The sequence below is a fragment of the Podarcis cretensis genome, assembly GCF_951804945.1.
Source record: "Podarcis cretensis genome assembly, chromosome: 15".
Taxonomy (NCBI): domain Eukaryota; kingdom Metazoa; phylum Chordata; class Lepidosauria; order Squamata; family Lacertidae; genus Podarcis; species Podarcis cretensis.
Window position 1 is genome coordinate 5,370,711 of NC_137185.1, and position 20,142 is coordinate 5,390,852.

The following is a 20,142-nucleotide window of genomic DNA, read 5'->3' on the forward strand; positions in this document are numbered from 1 at the left end:
GCATTCCCAGAAATCCTGCAGATAAATTGGTTGGAAATCCTGGCCAGATTTTCATGCATTTGCCAATTTAATTGGTTGGAGGAGGTGGAGATGGACTCTTCCCCACCTCTCCTGTTAAAAACACCGCATAAACCTTCACAAGAAGCTCCAGAAGGAAAAAGGGGGAAAGGTTACCCAAAGCAATCAGAGCTGCGGTGCCAAGGAGTCTGCAGCCGACCCTGTGCCAAACTCACTCGCTTGCTCAAGCCTTTTGGGAAGGAGAAACAGACAAATAGATATATATATATATGCGTCTAATCTCGAAAGGGGCTGTAGTTGATCTGCCCCCATTTGCAGATAGCACAGGCAGAGGAGGAGAAGGACTGCTAGGCTCCAGAGAAGCTGCAGGGAGACGTTTGGTGGTGGCAGTGGCTGTGGTGGACGGCAGGAAAGCTTTGGAGAATAAGGCCATCTCTCCCCGACTTTTGCTGCAAAGCTTAAAGCCAGAATGTGACCCTCAGCCTGCGCACTGTGGTCAGAACAGCCAGGATTTTGTGTTTTTTATTTATTTTATTTATGATACGCATTCCTTTAGTTACTTATTTAAGAGATCAGCCTCTTCAATCAAACCCCTAAGCAGCATTTCCATGAACGTAAATAAATAAAATGCCACCCAAACTGTTCAAATGACACATACTGTACTAATAACCAGTGCTTTTTTTCTGGGGGTACGCATGCCCCTAAACATTTTGTAAATCTAAGTTTGGCCTCATTGACGGGTAGTATTTCAATATGAGTAGGAAAATGAGAGTACTCCTAAATATTTTTTAAGGAAAAAAAAGCACTGCTAATAACACACTGAAAACAAATCAAACAGAGAGTATATTGGTACCTCCAGATCTGGGAGAGCGCTTTAATGGAAAAATTACCAAGATATACCCAAACATTCTTGGCTAATATGCTTATGAAGGACAATTGGCTGGAAGTATAATGCTGTTTTTGAAACAAAGCAAAAATACAAAACAAAGCTCTCAATGTCATCTCCATCCTTTGTTAATCCTCCTTCTTCCTTCCCGCCTACCGCTTATGGTATTTCTGTCTCATTTTGCTGTCAACATTAGATTGTATGCTGCTAGGGGACTGTGACATATATTTGCTTATGTTGATCCATGAAACACCACCTAAATCAATGACAATTGACTCCCATCACCCCTGACCATTGCACATTCTGTGTGAAGCTGATGGGAGTCTGACGACACTGGGAGTACACCCATCTCTCTTTTACCAAAATGCAGCAAGCACTCTTCTGCAGCAGCTGCAGACCCTTAAAATTATGTATGTCCAGCTGAACTTGTAGCTTCACCCCAAGGTGAGAATCTGACAAGAGCTGGCCTTACCATTAGCCTGCCTAACTCAATTGTCAGATTTTGGGGCTGCTGTAAACAGACAGCAAAACTTATTTATTAGGATATTTTTACTGTCATAGGGGAAGACTGCTATTTTTGGTTTTTCTGTCTTAGGCTGTTTCTCTACTGCCCTGCCTCAATTCTAGCTTTTAAATACAGACTCCAACCACTCAGGATTAAAGCATGAGCCTGACAGCAAACAAAAACTACTTTCTTTGCTAAAGCATTTTGTCGGTGGTGATGCTAATTTGCCATACAACGGCAAGTTGCTAAGGAGTGAAACTAAGAGTAATATGATGGAAATTGCGGGAGAAGGACACACTCCCCCTAGTGGTGGGATCACCAACATTCCCGGCAGACATTATTTAAATATATATGGGTGCTTTGCTTTTATGCAAGCAGGGCAGGCAGATTTCTGCAAAGCAGAGGCTGTAAAATTCAGAGTGCTGGGTATCAAGAGCAGGCAAGAGGGGCGAGGCCCTGGCTTGTGGGCTTCCTTGAAGCATCTGGCTGGCCACAGTTGGCAACGGAGTCCTGGAATAGGTGGCCCTGAGTTCAGATCCAGCCAAGGCAATCCGTACACTGTTGCTGCTGTATGATGTTCACGTTATTCGATGTGTGTTCAGTTAGATATTGGAAATTTATAATTTGTGAAGTTATAAAGTGGGTGGCCTCTCCAGTATAACAAATTAACTTTTTTTTTGTGGATAGGAAATTGACCAGACAACGCACTAAAAAGAGTGGGATGATGATCAGTTGATGGGAAGGTGTATAACCTCTGCAAACAAATCAGGGTGAATGTTCCTTACTGCATGCCCTCCCCTGAAATAAATCAGAACAAATGCTCTACAAAGGGCAAGCATCAATCAAGCACCACGGAAGCAAATTGGGTTGAATGCACAATTAAACAGGTTGGCTGTGTTTTTATTCCCCTCCCCTGTGCAGGTAGTTTTCGGAGCTGCAGGAAAAAACCCCATAATAAATCATACCTACAGGGTACTTTCAAAATATTGAAGGTTGGTGTAATGCATTTCTTCTGTTTATGGGATCTCTTGATTAATATGGAAGGCAGTGTTCGTAAGAAGATAAAAATTGGCTTTGCAGCATCAGAATAAGCAACATTGAAGTCCAATGTCAAAGAGGAACAATCCATCCCCTCTGCGGTCTCCATAGGAAGACAGGAAGCTGTGAAGAAGAAGAAGAAGAATTTCATTTATTAATTGCTTCCCAGGAGGCATTTTGAAGTCATTTACAATATTATAGTACAGATTTACATATAATGTTATTAGTCATTAAGAATATGTCATATATAAAATAGTTACATCTTTATGAAAACAATTTAAAACAATTGCATGTGAAACACTTAAAAACAACAACTCTAAATATAGAAAGAAGTTCTAAACAACAGCATACTTGAACCATTTCAGATGCAGGAGAGAGTGAGAGGCAGAGAAAATAAGATAAGTTCGTATTTATCCACTTCCAGACCAGTCACAGCAGTTCTTGCACTGGATGCTTTCTTTAAAAAAGGGGGGGCGGGGAGAGACTAGACTACTGCAAAAAGAAAAAAGACTGGACTACTGCAATGTGCACTATGTGGGCCTTTTGCTTGATCTGGAGCCTACAGTTAATGCAGAATGCTGCAGCATAATTGCTAGCAGGTGTAAGACTCTGCCAGCATACAACACCTGTACTGCGGAGACATGGCATGGCTGCTGATTTGCTGCCAGGCCAAGTTCAAAGTGTTTCTGTGAGTTTCTATTAACAACTTGAGACCAGGTTTACCTGTGAAACCACCTTGCCCCATATACATCCACTCAACTGCTTCGATCTGCAGAACTAACACTGTTTCAGGTGTCACCTGTCAGGAAGGAACTTTCCTGGTACTCTTTCCATCAACTGCTAAAAGCATTTTTGTTTAGACAAGCCCGCCCAGAGAAGATGCAGAATGTTTACATGTGTTTTAATCTCTGTTTATTGCCAATTTTTATTATTCTTTGAATGCTTTTAAGTGTTTTTTACTGATAATTTTATTGATTTACTCTTCTTGTAACCCATTTCGAGGCTTTCTTTTGTTTTGTTTTTAAATAAAATAAAATAAATAAATTCACCCAGCATTCCAGCAGCACAGTCCTATGTAATTCCCTTTGAGCTCAATTGAGCTTTGCTTATTTCCAGGAGACTGGGTATAGGATTGCAGCCTAACTGTATGGGCTACTGGGTGGTTAAAGCGCGCTCCGTGCTCCAAAAGAGCACCCTTGTTTTCTTAAGAGTTTACATAAATCCGGAGAGATACAATAGCGATGTAATTTGCTAACCTGTTTTCAACGGGAGGTTCTGTCAATCTGGATTTTGACATTGGGCGACATCTGGTGGCAAGATGCAGAATTACCTGACCATTGCTACCCTCTATCCTTTGAGATTGCAAAAGGCACTACAGAGTTTTAAAACGCGCACACAGAAAGGTTATTAAACAAGAAGCAAAATTCAGCCTTTGAAGACTGAAACGCCAAGCTTTAATATTGTTAGCAAAAAAAAAAAATCCTTTTTCCTATCAGCCATTTAGAAACGGGACTGCAGAAATTCAAACTTCATTTAGAGAGCCGCCAAACACATTGAGAAAGGAGCAATGGTTAGCGAGTGTTTCTTTATACAGAAGGATCAGCAGCAAAGTTTGCTAAATAAAACAAAACAGAAAGTATATAATCAGAATAATGGGATCTGGTTTTTATTTGCCTAGTTCTACTAGGAATGGGGGTGGGGTGTTATGTAACCAAATCTTTTTTTCCCCAGCCAGGAGAGGATAGATATGAAATTTAGGAGACCGTGACTTGAAGATCTTAGCATTTCTGTTCCTTGTCTTCCCACCACTGCCTCCATTAACCCTCATGCAGGTCTGGAAGCTTCACCCTGGTTCCCGAGGAGACATTTGACAGTACATCATAATAAAGCTTGAACGCAGAGGCATTTTCCTACCCGCTCCATTCCACATAAAGAAGCCAACCATTCTCACAGTTGCATCTTACTTTTTCGGGTCACAAAAAGCTGCTTTACCCTGAATCAGACCATCTGTCCATCTCCTTCTGTATTGCCAACACTGATTGGCAGCTGCCCCCTGAGCTTTCGGACAGGGGACATTCTCAGATCTGCCTGGAGATGCGGGGGATCAAACCTGGGACCTTCTGCATGCAAAGCAATTGCTCAACCTCTGAGCTCTGGCGCTATCAGCATTGGCAACAGGATGGCATCCTCCGCAGCTGAAGGGATACAGGTTAGGTGGCACAGAGCACGCAGCTCTGCCCTCTGACACCTTGGCAGGAGAAGCCACAGACCCACATTTTTATCAACTGTTTGTTCAATTTCTATATCATCCTTCATCCGAAGAGCGCAGGGCGGTTTGCAATATAAGAACACAAAATACATAACAAACAGTAACACACATAGAGAGAGACACATTTAAAGGCTGTAGATTGTTTAATCAGCCAAAGGCCTGGGTGAAAAGAAATGTTTTGTGCCTGGCACCGAAAGATATGCAATGAAGGCAACAGGCGAGCCTCCCCGGGGAGTAATAATTTTGAAGTAATAATACAAATAATTATTTAAAGAGGATCCCCCTCCAAAAATTAGCCCAGAGTCAAAAATTACCCAAGTGCGCCACCTAAAGGTGGGCCTCCTCATCAGTCCTGATGTCTCCAGGGGGTGGGTACATTAGGTTATTTGCAGAGCCCCAGTCCTAACAAATTAGGATTCAAACAGGAAGGGTCATTGCTTTTGGCTTTACAATTTTTGTAAGCCTGACAAAATCTAGGTTAAGAGGACTGATTGGGGTACCCTTATATTCCACCTCGACCACCAAGATCCACTGATGGGGCATTTCTGGGGGTTCCCCACATCTTGGAAGTTTGGTTGGCCTTTAGAGTAGCAGGCTGTAAAATGGTTCCACCTACACCCAGTTTGGCAGAATGTCTCTAAAAAACTATTTTTTAGGCAGACCTTTACAGTACGATTTTTTCCACTTATGTTTCACATAAGGCTTAAAGGTATTGTATCCTTAACCTACAAGCATTTTCTGTAAACATAATGCTAGGAGAGACAGAGAGAGAGAGAGAGATTCTTTAAATTTATTTGGAAATGTCAATAAATAATGTTAAGCAAATGATTTTTTAAAAAATAACCTAGATGTTTCTGACCATTTTCTGTGCATTCATTCTATTTAGATGAATTTTACAAACAACAGATAGAAAATCAAATCAATAACCTACACTGAATTCTGAATCACTGAATCACTAACATGTAAGACAGCAAGAAACCACTCTTTGCCCTGCTTTCATGACAGAGACATCATTCTTCCTGCACAATCTTCCTAGATTAAGGCTGGCTTCTAATCTCATGTGGGCTATGCCTGTCCTTCAGATCACTTATGAGTACTCCTCATGAGTATCTGCATTTTTTGGCCTGTTCACTAGGGCTACAAACTCAGTGACCATTATTGCTCTAAAGTAGGGGTAGGGGGAGCCCTTTTCAGACTGGGGGCTGAGTTCCATTGTGGGCAACCTTCCGGCGGTTGCATGCCATTGGTGGGTGGGACCACATGCAAAAGTAGGTGTGGCTACATGCAAAAGTGGATGGGGCAATTGAGGGCAGACTACCTTCCAGCCATGGAAAAGTCAGGTTTCAAGGCAATACCCCCATCTCTCCATCCAGGAAGCAAGAGGCATTATCACAGTTCACTGAGGCACTCCAGTCATGCAAAAGCATTCGGGGAGGATTCAAAGCAGGAATGCTGAAGAGACATGGCCTGGAGGGCACTTGGGCAGAGTTCCAACCCCAAGATCTTGGTTACAGTTTCTCCTGCTTAAACAGCATCTGTAGTCAATGCCGTCACCACTGAGAGACAACTATGACCAAAGTGTTGTACAAATTGATGAAATAAATAAAAACTAATAACGAACCATCTGTCAAACTGGTATCCAGCTGTTCCAAATGTTTTCTGTACATAAGAATGAATACCCCTCTCCATATTTTGGTAACGCTCATATACGATGCTGTGGTTTGATTATTTATATAGGGTTGTATCGAACAAAGCCATACTAAGAGTAAACCAGCTGAAATCAATAGGCCTGGGTTAGTCAGGTCCATTCATTTCCAGGGGTCTGTTCTGAGTAGGTATGTCATTGGATACAAGCTCAAATATTTATTGCCACTTTGGACATGGCCCACCTTGGAAAAGCAGCATACAGCTAAATAAAAAATGGGCTTAAGGCTCTGTGCACACTGTACATTGAAAGCACATGGCTTCCCCCAAAGGATGTGGAGAACTGTAGTTTGTTAAAGGTGTTGGGAATGTAGTTGTGGGAAAGGTAAGCTACGATTCCTGTGATTATACACAGCAACTAAATATGAAAAAAGAAGTGTTTTTTAAAGACAATTTTAAAAATAAAGCACGCTGCGATGAGAGGACTTTGGAGTCCTGGGGGGAGATGGTGGAGTGTGAAATAATATTTTACTTCCTTAACCTTCCGTTACATCAGGAACTGTTTATAAATTAGATGAGCTCTGACAGTATCGTCAAGCAGATAAAAGAAAAAACGCTCATTTCCAGAGACTCAGTTAAGATATGAATATAGTCAAATGTTCCTGACAAGAGGAAGCATTTCATGGAACAGATACACACATATATTTCCTCCCTCAGAATTTCCAGTTTCGCCTTATGAGGCCGTGGGAAAGAACAATGATCTGGACATGTTCAGAAGAAGAAGAAGAAACCCCAACAAATTAATGTGTGTGCTTTTTAAATGATCCTGGGAAAAGCAGCTTTTTAAACAACATTTGTACTGGGCTCCTGCCCCTCTTGGCTCTTCCCCACCTCACTGCCAGCATGCAGCTGTGATGATGGGGAGCCAGCAGGAATTTGGGGTGTTGTGCAGTCACAGGAGTTAGGCACACAGGAAGCCGCCTTATACCAAGTTGGTCTATTTGGCTCAGTATTGTCAACACCGATTATCAGCAGAATTTCAGACAGTCCTAACTTGAAGATAAGCAGGGACTGACCCTTCTGTGTGCAAAGCAGATGCTCTACAACTGAGCAAAGGAACAAAGGAAGTTGAGCCAGAAGGGAAGGTCGATCTTCTACCATTACAGAAGGGGTGGGAAACCTCAGGCCCAGGAGCCCAAATGCAACTATCCAGGTCTCTCTCTTTGACCCACAGAATTCTCCTCAAGGCACACCCTGAAGTGCCTTTGCACCTTGAATGCTTTTGCACGACCAGAATATGTCTTTGAGTTCTGATGGTGCTTCTTGCTTGCCTGGATGGAGAATAAGGAGTGTTTTGCAAGTGTGTGTATAAACTAGCCCAGGGACTACAACCCATCATCCCTAGCTAGCAGGACCGGTGCTCAGGGATGAAGGGAATTTTGGTCCAAAAACAGCTGGAGACTCAAGTTTGGTAAACCCTGAACTAGCCTGTTGTGCAAAAGAATAGAATGTACGTTTGTTACTCTGCCTAGGTTTCCTCTAGTCGTGCCCACTGCTAACAAGTGCTCCCTGGAAAGTTGCCCCTCAGACTGAAAAGGTTCACACCACCTACACTGCCGGCTCCGCACAGACACTGTGCCAAGTTGCAGCTAAAGGGGGGTGTCTAAATTGCAAAAAAATGGTTTTGACTTGCTCAATTTGTGGAGACCACTGTGCTATAGAAACAGGAGTTGTAAGCACATGGAAGGGCAAAAGCGGCGAAATAGCTCTACACCACAGTTTCCTGGTGCATTTGGAAATTCAAGCCATGCTTTGGGTTTTCAACCATGGTTAGCGCAGTCTCTTAATAGGGAGGCACCGTGTATATAAAAGGCAAAAACAAAAGCAAAAACAAACGCAGCTGTGTTGGTCCGTAAGAAAACACTCCTAAATCCACAGTGACCTGATATACTGTCGTGGTTAAGAGAATGAGTTATGACCCAGGAAAGGCCTGATTCGAACCTTACTCATTAATTCCTGAAGGAGCCCAAAGCAAGCTACTATCTCTCAGCCTCAGTTTTCCATCTGTACTCTGGGGGTAAATGTTTTATTTTATTTAAAACTTTTCGGTACTGCCTTCATCAAAATTTAATTCCAGGGAAGGTTGACAAAAATTAAAATACAATATAGTCACAGTTGTAGAAAGAAAGCTGTACCGTATGTTATTTTCATAAAAATGTGCATTTCATGCACTTCCCCCTAATGTATGCATTTCTGCACATAAATTTGGTCAGGAAACAGCATTGCAAAATTCATGTTGTTGTTGTTGTTTAGTCGTTTAGTCGTGTCCGACTCTTCGTGACCCCATGGACCAGAGAACGCCAGACACTCCTGTCCTCCACTGCCCCCCGCAGCTTGGTCAGACTCATGCTGGTAACCTCGAAAACACTATCCAACCATCTCGTCCTCTGTCGCCCCCTTCTCCTTGTGCCCTCCATCTTTCCCAACATCAGGGTCTTCTCCAGGGAGTCTTCTCTTCTCATGAGGTGGCCAAAGTACTGGAGCCTCAGCTTCACAATCTGTCCTTCCAGTGAGCACTCAGGGCTGATTTCCTTCAGAATGGAGAGGTTTGATCTTCTTGCAGTCCATGGGACTCTCAAGAGTCTCCTCCAGCACCATAATTCAAAAGCATCAATTCTTCGGCGATCAGCCTTCTTTATGGTCCAGCTCTCACTTCCATACATCACTACTAGGAAAACCATAGCTTTAACTATACGGACCTTTGTTGGCAAGGTGATGTCTCTACTTCTCAAGATGCTGTCTAGGCCTGTCATTGCCCTTCTCCCAAGAAGCAGGCGTCTTTTAATTTCGTGGCTGCTGTCACCATCTGCAGTGATCATGGAGCCCAAGAAAGTAAAATCTCTCACTGCCTCCATTTCTTCCCCTTCTATTTGCCAGGAGGTGATGGGACCAGTAGCCATGATCTTCGTTTTTTTGATGTTGAGCTTCAGACCATATTTTGCACTCTCCTCTTTCACCCTCAATAAAAGGTTCTTTAATTCCTCCTCACTTTCTGCCATCAAGGTTGTGTCATCTGCATATCTGAGGTTGTTGATATTTCTTCCGGCAATCTTAATTCCGGCTAGGGATTCATCCAGCCCAGCCTTTCGCATGATGAATTCTGCATATAAGTTAAATAAGCAGGGAGACAAAATGCAGCCTTGTCGTACTCCTTTCCCAATTTTGAACCAGTCAGTTGTTCCATAGCCAGTTCTAACTGTAGCTTCTTGTCCCACATAGAGATTTCTCAGGAGATAGATGAGGTGATCAGGCACTCCCATTTCTTTAAGAACTTGCCATAGTTTGCCATGGTCGACACAGTCAAAGGCTTTTGCATAGTCAATGAAGCAGAAGTAAATGTCTTTCTGGAACTCTCTAGCTTTCTCCATTATCCAGCGCATGTTTGCAATTTGGTCTCTGGTTCCTCTGCCTCTTCTAAATCCAGCTTGCACTTCTGGGAGTTCTCGGTCCACATACTGCTTGAGCCTTCCTTGTAGAATTTTAAGCATAACCTTGCTAGCGTGAGAAATTAGTGCAATTGTGCGATAGTTGGAGCATTCTTTGTCACTGCCCTTCTTTGGGATTGGGATGTAGACTGATCTTCTCCAATCTTCTGGCCACTGCTGAGTTTTCCAAACTTGCTGGCATATTGAGTGTAGCACCTTAACAGCATCATCTTTTAAAATTTTAAATAGTTCAGCTGGAATACCATCACTTCCACTGGCCTTGTTATTTGCAGTGCTTTCTAAGGCCCATTTGACTTCACTCTCCAGGATGTCTGGCTCAAGGTCAGCAACCACACTACCTGGGGTATATGAGACATCCGTTTCTTTCTGGTATAATTCCTCTGTGTATTCTTGCCACCTCTTCTTGATGTCTTCTGCTTCTGTTAGGTCCTTTCCACTTTTGTCCTTTATTATGGAAATCTTTGTACGAAATGTTCCTTTCATATCTCCAATTTTCTTGAACAGATCTCTGGTTCTTCCCATTCTATTGCTTTCCTCTATTTCTTTGCATTGCTTGTTTAAGAAGGTCTTCTTGTCTCTCCTTGCTATTCTTTGGAAATCTGCATTCAATTTCCTGTATGTTTCACGATCTCCCTTGCATTTTGCTTGCCTTCTCTCCCCCGCTATTTGTAAGGCCTCATTGGACAGCCACTTTGCTTTCTTGCATTTCCTTTTCATTGGGATGGTTTTCGTTGCTGCCTCCTGTATAATGTTACGAGCCTCCATCCATAGTTCTTCAGGCACTCTGTCCACCAAATCTAAATCCTTAAACCTGTTCCTCACTTCCACTGTGTATTCATAAGGGATTTGACTTAGATTGTATCTTACCGGCCCAGTGGTTTTTCCTACTTTCTTCAGTTTAAGCTTGAATTTTGCTATAAGAAGCTGATGATCTGAGCCACAGTCAGCTCCAGGTCTTGTTTTTGCTGACTGTATAGAGGAGCTTCTCCATCTTTGGCTGCAGAGAATATAATCAATCTGATTTCGATGCTGCCCATCTGGTGATGTCCATGTGTAGAGTCGTCTCTTGTGTTGTTGGAAAAGCGTGTTTGTGATGACCAGCTTGTTCTCTTGACAGAACTCTATTAGCCTTTGCCCTGCTTCGTTTTGATCTCCAAGGCCAAACTTGCCAGTTGTTCCTTTTATCTCTTGACTCCCTACTTTAGCATTCCAATCCCCTATAATGAGAAGAACATCCTTCTTTGGTGTCACTTCTATAAGGTGTTGTAAGTCTTCATAGAATTGGTCAATTTCAGTTTCTTCAGCACCAGTAGTTGGTGCATAAACTTGGATTACTGTGATGTTAAAAGGTCTGCCTTGGATTCGTATCGAGATTATTCTATCATTTTTGAGATTGCATCCCAGTACAGCTTTTGCCACTCTTTTGTTGACTATGAGGGCCACTCCATTTCTTTTATGGGTTTCTTGCCCACAGTAGTAGATATGATGGTCATCCGAACTGAATTCACCCATTCCCGTCCATTTTAGTTCACTGATGCCCAGGATGTCAATATTTATTCTTGCCATCTCATTTTTGACCACCTCCAACTTACCCATGTTCATGGTTCTTACATTCCAGGTTCCTATGCAATATTTTTCTTTACAGCATTGGACTTTCCTTTCGCTTCCAGGCATATCCACAACTGAGCGTCCTTTCGGCTTTGGCCCAGCCGCTTCATCAGCTCTGGATCTACTTGTACTTGCCCTCCGCTCTTCCCCAGTAGCATGTTGGACGCCTTCCGACCTGAGGGGCTCATCTTCCAGTGTCATAACTTTTATATGCCTGTTGTCTTTGTCCATGGAGTTTTCTTGGCAGGGATACTGGAGTGGCTTGCCGGTTCCTCCTCCAGGTGGATCACGTTTGGTCAAAACTCTCCACTATGACCTGTTCATCTTGGGTGCCCTGCTCGGCATAGTTCATAGCTTCTCTGAGTTCTTCAAGCCCCTTCGCCACGGCAAGGCAGTGATCCATGAAGGGGGCAAAATTCATAGTAGTGCCAATTTCAAAGGATACCCGCATTTCAGTTTGCATATCGTTTTGGGAAATGTGAACTGGGTTCAGATTCCTATGCAGCCATGAAGCTTGTCCATTGGTGCTCTCCCTTGCCTAGCCTACCTCCCAGGGCTGTTGGGAAGATAAAAATAGGGCAATCCTCACACATGCCATGCTGAGCTTCTTGAAGGAAGGACACAAATGTTATTGATGGATAAATAGATGCCATCTTGAATGAAGGCACCCCCTTTTGTCAGCTCTTCTGAAATCAATTCCCAGTCACTTGAAGCAGCCATCAGTCACTCATCCTCTAATGAGTGCCTTTAAAAAAAAGAGAAGAGCACAGCAAAAAGAGACCCTGAAGTATCTTAACCTCCATGACCTTATTAATAACTTGTGAAGAGCTTGGCAGCATTGGTGCAACTGCTTTAATTATACAGCTGACAGCAATGGGAGGAGATGAAAAGGAAAACGTACACAGGACCTGCAATGCTTGCACCTCACAGACTAACAAGGTAATTCTAAGCAGGTTTACTCAGAAGTAGGTCAAATGGGACTAGGTATTATTATCACTATTAATATTGGTGCTTGATAGACACAACACAAGAGGAAAAGGACTAGGGAGGGAAGAGGAAAGCAAGCATCAGAGCAGTTTCTTCTTCACTGGACGATGGATGGGATCAGGTTTGATCTCCCCTTGGAGATCATGGTAGCCAGAATCATTCAGTTGATCAAAACACTTAGGATGTTTATGCATCCTAGAAAGGCTAAACGTGATAGAGACATAGTCCAAGCCTGAAATGGAAGCCTCGAAATAAAGGCTGAAAGAATTCAAGGGAATTCTCATGCCACCCTGAAAGCTGGGTTTTATTTATTACCTCTACTCCTTGCCTTTCCATGAAAAAAGGCCCAACAGCAATGAAATCTGCACTAGGGGCAAAGGAAGTTACCCTGATTACACCACTGAGTCCACCTAGCTCAGTATTGTCGACACTGACTGGCAGCAGCTCTCCAGGAGGAGAGGGACTTGTGGGATTTTTCCATCTCAGGTGCTAAAATAGCTTGGGGACGGTGCACCTTGGAATTGCAAGGAAGGAGGGGGCACCATTGCTTTGCCCCCAGCAGCAAAACATCTCAGCCAGGGTTGCTTTAAAATTATTTTTCAATAAAATTAATCAGTGCACAAGATAGGCCTGTGTAGACACACACAGATACAGACATTGTCCGTCCACCCCAGATAGATGACCTCAGACAAAGGCTGGCTCTCCTTGAGTGTGCAATTGCTGTTAATTGGGAGATAACAGACGGGGACAATGGCGCTCTAGGGCGAACTGGGGGCGGGGAGGGGGAGAAAATAAGTTAAGACAAACACAAGCAGGGCTCTTCTAATTGGGAGCCGCGCCTGATGGATCAACCCGCTTTCTCTTTGTCCAGGAGCCAGGAGGGGCCTCATATTGAGGAAGAAGGCGTCAGCCACTGACTCCTGGACAAAGGACTGTCTGCTGCCAGCAAAGCCAGGCGTCCATCTCTCCCCACCCCCCTTGCGCCCCCCCCCAGCCTTTCTCACCCAAATCTCAGAAAATTATTAACCCCTTTCTGGGAGGCTGAAGGATATTCCCGGCTCATTGGGACAGGGCAGTAAAATCAGCAAGATGTTTGATGAACCAAATTTGTAAGGACGTCAGAAGAGACCTGCTGGTGGACCAGCATGAAACCCCCGAACAAGACTTGAGAGCAACAACAACTCTCCCTTTTTAAGAAAGCCAAAACTGTATTACCGACAACCTACATCTTTGGTTCTGCTTGTGCCTTTGGACAAATCGGTTTGGCAGGGTGTTGTTGTTTTCTAAAGGTTTTTGTTTTTTGTTGATTTTTTTAGTTTTCAAAAAGAAACAAAACCTCCCACCAAACCCGTTTATCAGAGAGAAAAATAGGATGATGTTTTCCTCTTACAATAGCTGGTTGCAACATCTGCCTAGATAATTTTCCAGCCTATGTAATTCCCAGGCAAATTGTCTTCAGGGGTATTCAATGCCCTTCCTCTGTATCTTATATAAACAATCTTGCTCTCCCTCCAAAGAGCTCAAGGCGGTACACATCAATTCATTAAATGTATAGCCTGCCCTCTCTCTCAAAGGAGCCCGGGGCAGCAAACACACTAAAAAATCTATTTTAAAAAAACCTGTTCCAATACAGAGGCAGACTGAGAAAGATGTCTCCTTAAAAGCCGTGTTGGAAGAGGAAGGTCTTCAGGAGGAGTCAGAAAGGCAACAGAGATAATAATAATAATAATAATAATAATAATAATAATAATAATAATAATAATTTATTTATACCCCGCCCTCCCTGGCCAGAGCCAATAAAATCACAGTAAAAAACATAATGGGGGGGGGGGGGGGAAAACAAACCAATTTAAAATACAGGTTAAAATGCAATTTAAAATGCAGCCTCGTTTTAAAAGTAGCCGATAAATCAAGACCATAAGGGGAGGGAAACATAAAGGTCAGATGGTGCCTGTCTGATATTTAACCTGGTTGCCCACCTGCACTTATCCACATGACAACCCTATGAGGTAGATTCGTCTGAGAGTCTGTGACCGGCTCACGGTCCTCCAATGAGCTTCATGGCTGTGTGGGTATTTAAGAGCCTGACCTGAGTGCCATAACCTTTTCCCTACCTGTGATAGCCATCTTTAGAGATTTGAAGGTCTGTCCCATGGAAGATGGAGCAAGCTTGTTTCCTCCTACTGCAGAGGGCAGGAGCCTCGAACCAATGGGCCTGATGGGAAATTGTAGGCCCATTACCAAAGGGCCTCCCTTTGCCTCTACCGGGGGACTCGGAGTAGGCCCCTCAGTTGGCCAATGGGCCTGCCTGGCTCCCCTGTGTCTTCTGGCCTGAGGGCCTCAAGTTATCCACCTCTGTATTAGACTTATAAATTGCTTTATATATATATATATATTTTAAAACATTAACACTTCATGGCTGAGTGGGGATTTGACATAAGAACAGCCCTGCTGTTGGGCAAGTTTCCGGAATTTTCTACACATTCCCTGAACACCACTTTGACCATCATAGTGCAGGTTCTGAGGACAGTAAGTGAGGGACAACTTGGCAGTGTGTGTGTGTGTGTGTGTGTGTGTGTGAGAGAGAGAGAGAGAGAGAGAGAGAGAGAGAGAGAGAGAGAGAGCGAGCTCAAAGCATATGGGGAGGAATAATAATAATAATAATAATAATTTATTATTTATACCCCACCCATCTGGCTGGGTTTCCCCAACCACTCTGGGTGGCTCCCAACCGAATATTAAAAACAATACAGCGTCAGACATTAAAAACTTTAGTTGTTTATTGCCTTGACATCTGCTAGGAGGGCGTTCCACAGGGCACGTGCCACTACCAAGAAGGCCCTTTGCCTGGTTCCCTGTAATCTCACTTCTCACAGCGAGGGAACCGCCAGAAGGACCAAGGCACTGGACCTCAGTGTCCGGGCTGGATGATGGGGGTGGAGACTCTCCTTCAGGTACAGTGGTACCTCGGGTTAAGTACTTAATTCGTTCCAGAGGTCCATACTGAAATTGTTCTTAACCTGAAGCACCACTTTAGCTAATGGGGCCTCCTGCTGCCGCCGCGCCTCCGGAGCACGATTTCTGGGTTAGCGGAGTCTGTAACCTGAAGCGTATGTAACCTGAAGCATATGTAACCCGAGGTACCACTGTATACAGGACCGAGGCTGTTTAGGGCTTTAAAGGTCAGCACCAACACTTTTGCTCGGAAACGTACTGGAAATGTACTGGGAGCCAGGAAGGACAGATACTGGGGGATCTGTCAAGCATTCAGCCCCCTGCCTCCCACCCTGTGCTGTGCAGGCTGGCAGGTGTGCCTTCAGCTCTGTTGCAGCAGAAAAATCTCACACTCCCGTTTGGTTAAGCAGCGGAGATCAAGCTGTGCCGGGAGACGCCGTCCGCTTCAAGCTCCAGCTCGCATGCTTGAGTTCACATGGTTTCACCAGAATCAGTCTTGCACAGCTTTTCTCCCCTGCAAGATTCCCACTGCATAGATGCATTGCCCAAATCTCAACAGCCACCGCCATTTTCCATTTCTTCATTGCATGGGGTCGGACTGGATGACCCTTAGGGTCCCTCTGGACTCTACAATTCTATGATTGATCAAGATCACTCAAAAGGCGCACTCCATTCTTACGAGGAATGGGCAAGCATTAATTTTACTTTGTTTCTTAGTCTTTTAAGTTCCATTTGCCGCATTTGTGATCTTTCTTAAAGCAACTCCTCAGGAGGATTAATTGGCATTTCACTGTTGTATGTCATTTTCACCAACGGATGCATTTTCGCACACAGTTTTTGGCCAAAGAAGGGGATCACAAAATGCTGAGAAGTGCACATTGTTTCGGGAAGTGCAGAATAGGTAGGCCCGTATTAAAAGGAGAACCAAACTGAATTTGTCCCCTTGAACCCCTAATTCTTACACCGTCAAATGGTGAACCATATTCAGCCTGAGGGCTACATTCCCTTCTGGATAACCTTCTGGGGTCCACATGCCAATAGTGTGGAGGGGGCAGAATTGAATGATTGTCATCAGAGGAACATGCAGTTTCCCACCCCAGAACCAACCAAAATAAATTGGGGGCCACAGATAGCTCAGATAGCACGAAATTCTTAATCTCGGGGCCGTGGGTTCGAGCCACACGTTGGGCAAAAGATTCCTGCATTGCAGTGGGCTGGTCTAGATGACCCTCATGGTCCTTTCCAACTTTGCAGTTCTGATTCTGTGAAAAGCCAGAGGCTTCCAACCCGTATCCTCTATCTCGGCCAAGCACAAGGTATGGCCAGAGTTCAAGGGCTTATTCCAGCCAGATAAAAGCAATGGAGAAGGAGGGGCAGCGGCACCAGGGGAACTCCCTGGGACTTTCCCAAGGGCCAGATAGAAATGCTTGAGGGACAGCATTTGGCCTCCCCCCTGCTTTACAGGGGAGGTTGTGCAGATTTCAACTAGATATCACATTGTAAGTGCTTTAACACATGAAAGCATTGTATAAATGTTAAGGACTGTTAGTTTTTATTTATTTCCCCCTTGATTGGTCTACATTCTCACAAAGCTTTCATAGGCTGCATGCACACCATCCATTTAAAGCAAATGACATTTTTCTAAGAATCCTGGGAACTGTAGTTGAACCTCTCCCAAAGGCACAATTCTGAGCACCCTTAACAAACTACAGTTCCCGGGGTTATTATTTGAGGGTGTGGGAATGTGCTTTAAAACGATGCACTTGAAATGTTCGGTGGTCTGTATGTCACCATCGTTACAACACTAATTAGGCTTTGTCAGCAGAGGGCGCCCTGTTCATAAGGAGCCAGCCCCCCTGGCTTTTTCCTCTCCTCTTTCCCAAGACAAACAATTTGACTAATAAATCTTCCAGAGAATGAGGAAAGGGTAATTGGTGAAGAAAAGGGGTTGTTTATGTCATCCTTTATTGCTTTACCATAAAGCGATGTAGCTGAACTTAAAGCAGAGAGAGAGAGAGAGAGAGAGCAAGAAGAGGCGAAAGTTCAATTCCTATCTTTTGTGGAGGGCTCAACTGCAAAGAGGAAGAAAATAGAATTTTCCATTTCAAATGGGGTTTTTTTGTAGGGGACTGGAGGTTTGGTGGGAGCAGAGAAGATCACATTCAGGGGTGGAAGATGGGGAGGCAAGACCCACAGTAAGGGGAAAAAATGATTCTGCTTCTAGGATGGAACACTTGATGTTTAATAGCCTCTAAAAAAGAAAAGAAAAGTGGATTTTAGGAGCATCTATGGCAGTTTTGTAAGCCTAAAACACACTGGCCTCTGGATTGTTCCTTTGCAAGTGGGGCTCCCTGTCAGTGTGGATCAGCTGATTGGCACTGACAGGGAACTCCGCTGAGACTGGCTGCACAAGAAACTCCAAACAGAGTTGATCTCCCCTCTGCAGAGGAAACGGTTTGGATTCAAACCGCTTCCTCCAAAACTTATCACCCCCTTTGGTGGCAGGTGCTCCCTGCGCCAGTCAGCTGATTGGCACTGGAAATGCATCTTTAAAGGAACAACCAACCAGCTAATTGACACCTACAGCGACCTCTGTTTAACTGGATTGCTTGATGTCGTTATGACATCAGGGTGATTGACTGGCGGATGGTCCCACCCACCTGTCCATGTTGGCCCATGGGAGGGGCCGGGAAGTAGGGATCCAGCCTACTACAGGATCCACTTCCCTGCCGCTACTCCATATGGACAATGACTGGATCTTTGGCTATGTCTGACATATATGTATATGTGGGAAGATCTGACAGTATGTGTTGGCTTCCGAAGACCCACAACCCACCATGGGGCCCACTGACAAAACAGAATTAGGGGACATTAGGAAGAATTGCGCCTGGGCAGTTTTGTCCAGCTGGGCAGGCAATTTTGGAAGGCAACTGAGCACACACCTCTTGGAGTTTGAGAAAAGGAGGATTCCATTAACCATATTTAATTCCAGAGTTTAATGAAATGAGTGTGCATAAGGGAACTACTCTTGTGTGGTCGTGAACTGCTTTTCAAACAAAGGTTGGATTCCTTTTTCTGATTCTGCTGATCTCTCTATGGTTTATCTACCTCCCAAGTCTTTTCCCAGATCTTCAGGGGCCATCTCAATGGAAAGAATAACCCTGTTACTTGAGATTTAACACTTCTCAGGAAGTTTCCCTTTGGTGGGAACGTTGTGGTTTGTTTTAGCAACCGAAAACTGTCCCTAGGTGAGGCTGGGAAAGCTTCACCTGTTAAATCTCAGCCTGTTGTGCTGCCATAAAAGGCCCAGAAGCAAGTCCTGTGACAGCAACAAGAAAGCAGCTATGTTGTTCTTTAGAGCAGAATGGATTGAATATGCTCAGTGAGCTTGGAATGGGAATGGAATGACCTCAGAGAGGACACAGAACAGAAAGGAATGGAACCGCGCTCCACATGCTGCAACATTTTGTTGCAGGCCCTACATATTTGTCTCTGTGGCCTAATCAAGCAGAGAAGTCCTTAATCAGTTCTGTGTTGGTGCTCTATCAGCAACCGTTACAATAACGTGGAGGGGTAGAACCATCTCATATTGCAGATGGGAACAGACTGCAGCTCCAGTCAAAAGTGAGTTTATGGTAAGATCTGAACCAGAGACTTCTTAACTCACCACTCACATGCCTGTAGTTCGGTCCTAGGCATGTTTACACTCAAGTAAGCTCCACATGAGGGACGCAGGTGGCGCTGTGGGTTAAAGCCTCAGCGCCTAGGACTTGCCGATCGAAAGGTCGGCGGTTCGAATCCCTGCGGCGGGGTGCGCTCCCGCTGCTCGGTCCCAGCGCCTGCCAACCTAGCAGTTCGAAAGCACCTCCGGGTGCAAGTAGATAAATAGGGACCGCTTACCAGCGGGAAGGTAAACGGCGTTTCCGTTTGCGGCTCTGGCTCTGGCCAGAGCAGCGATGTCACGCTGGCCACGTGACCCGGAAGTGTCTCCGGACAGCGCTGGCCCCTGGCCTCTTAAGTGAGATGGGCGCACATCCCCAGAGTCTGTCAAGACTGGCCCGTATGGGCAGGGGTACCTTTACCTTTACCTTTAAGCTCCACATGCTCTGACTTGAGGGGGGATAGGGAGAAAGGGCACATAGGATTGCAGCCTTAGTCGCTGTGCAACCCCAGCTCCCATCGGCTGGGGAAATATGTACACATCTTGTTCCAGGGAGCCTGTGAGAGATAAATCCTAGAAAGTTCATCAAGCCAAAAAACCAATAAAAAGCTTCCTCCCTGCAAGGATGGGAAGCATATTTTGCAAACATAATTAAGGCGAAAGATCATGTTCAAAGGGAAACAGTTTATGTTGGCAATCGGAATCAAAAGGAAAAGGAACGGAAGATTTTATGGATTGTGAGAGCCAAGTTGTTGTTGTTTTGTTTTGTTTAATTACAGCAAAACGGTACAGTATTCCCCCCCAACCTGCCCCCACTCTGTGCCTTACCCCATGTTGCCGGAGAGCATTTCTGTTGCTGTCGCTTTAAATCAATCTGCAGCCCCCCCACCTTTCCATTTATATCTCTGTAATGCGAAGCGGATGTCGATGTGAACTGAAGCATTTTAATCTTTCCTGATCAAAATGAAATGCAGACCCGCTGGGATTTATAACAGACTTTCTACACATTCCCTAATTGAAAATAATAACAAACATATTATTATTATTATTATTATTATTATTATT

General features: G+C 44.3%; 1 long non-coding RNA gene across 2 annotated transcripts; it reads right to left on the reverse strand.

The window, feature by feature from the left end:
- Nucleotides 1-563: 563 nt before the first annotated feature.
- On the reverse strand, nucleotides 564-14,789 carry LOC307204331. Of its 2 annotated transcripts, none has more exons than XR_013833596.1 (4): nucleotides 14,576-14,789; nucleotides 12,022-12,219; nucleotides 3,171-3,284; nucleotides 564-2,570 (listed from the first exon to the last, which is right to left on the reverse strand). It is a non-coding gene; the product is annotated as an uncharacterized lncRNA (long non-coding RNA). The 2 variants fall into 2 exon arrangements; XR_013833597.1 differs by having other exon boundaries at nucleotides 12,066-12,219; nucleotides 14,576-14,786.
- Between the last annotated feature and the right edge of the window lie 5,353 nt (nucleotides 14,790-20,142).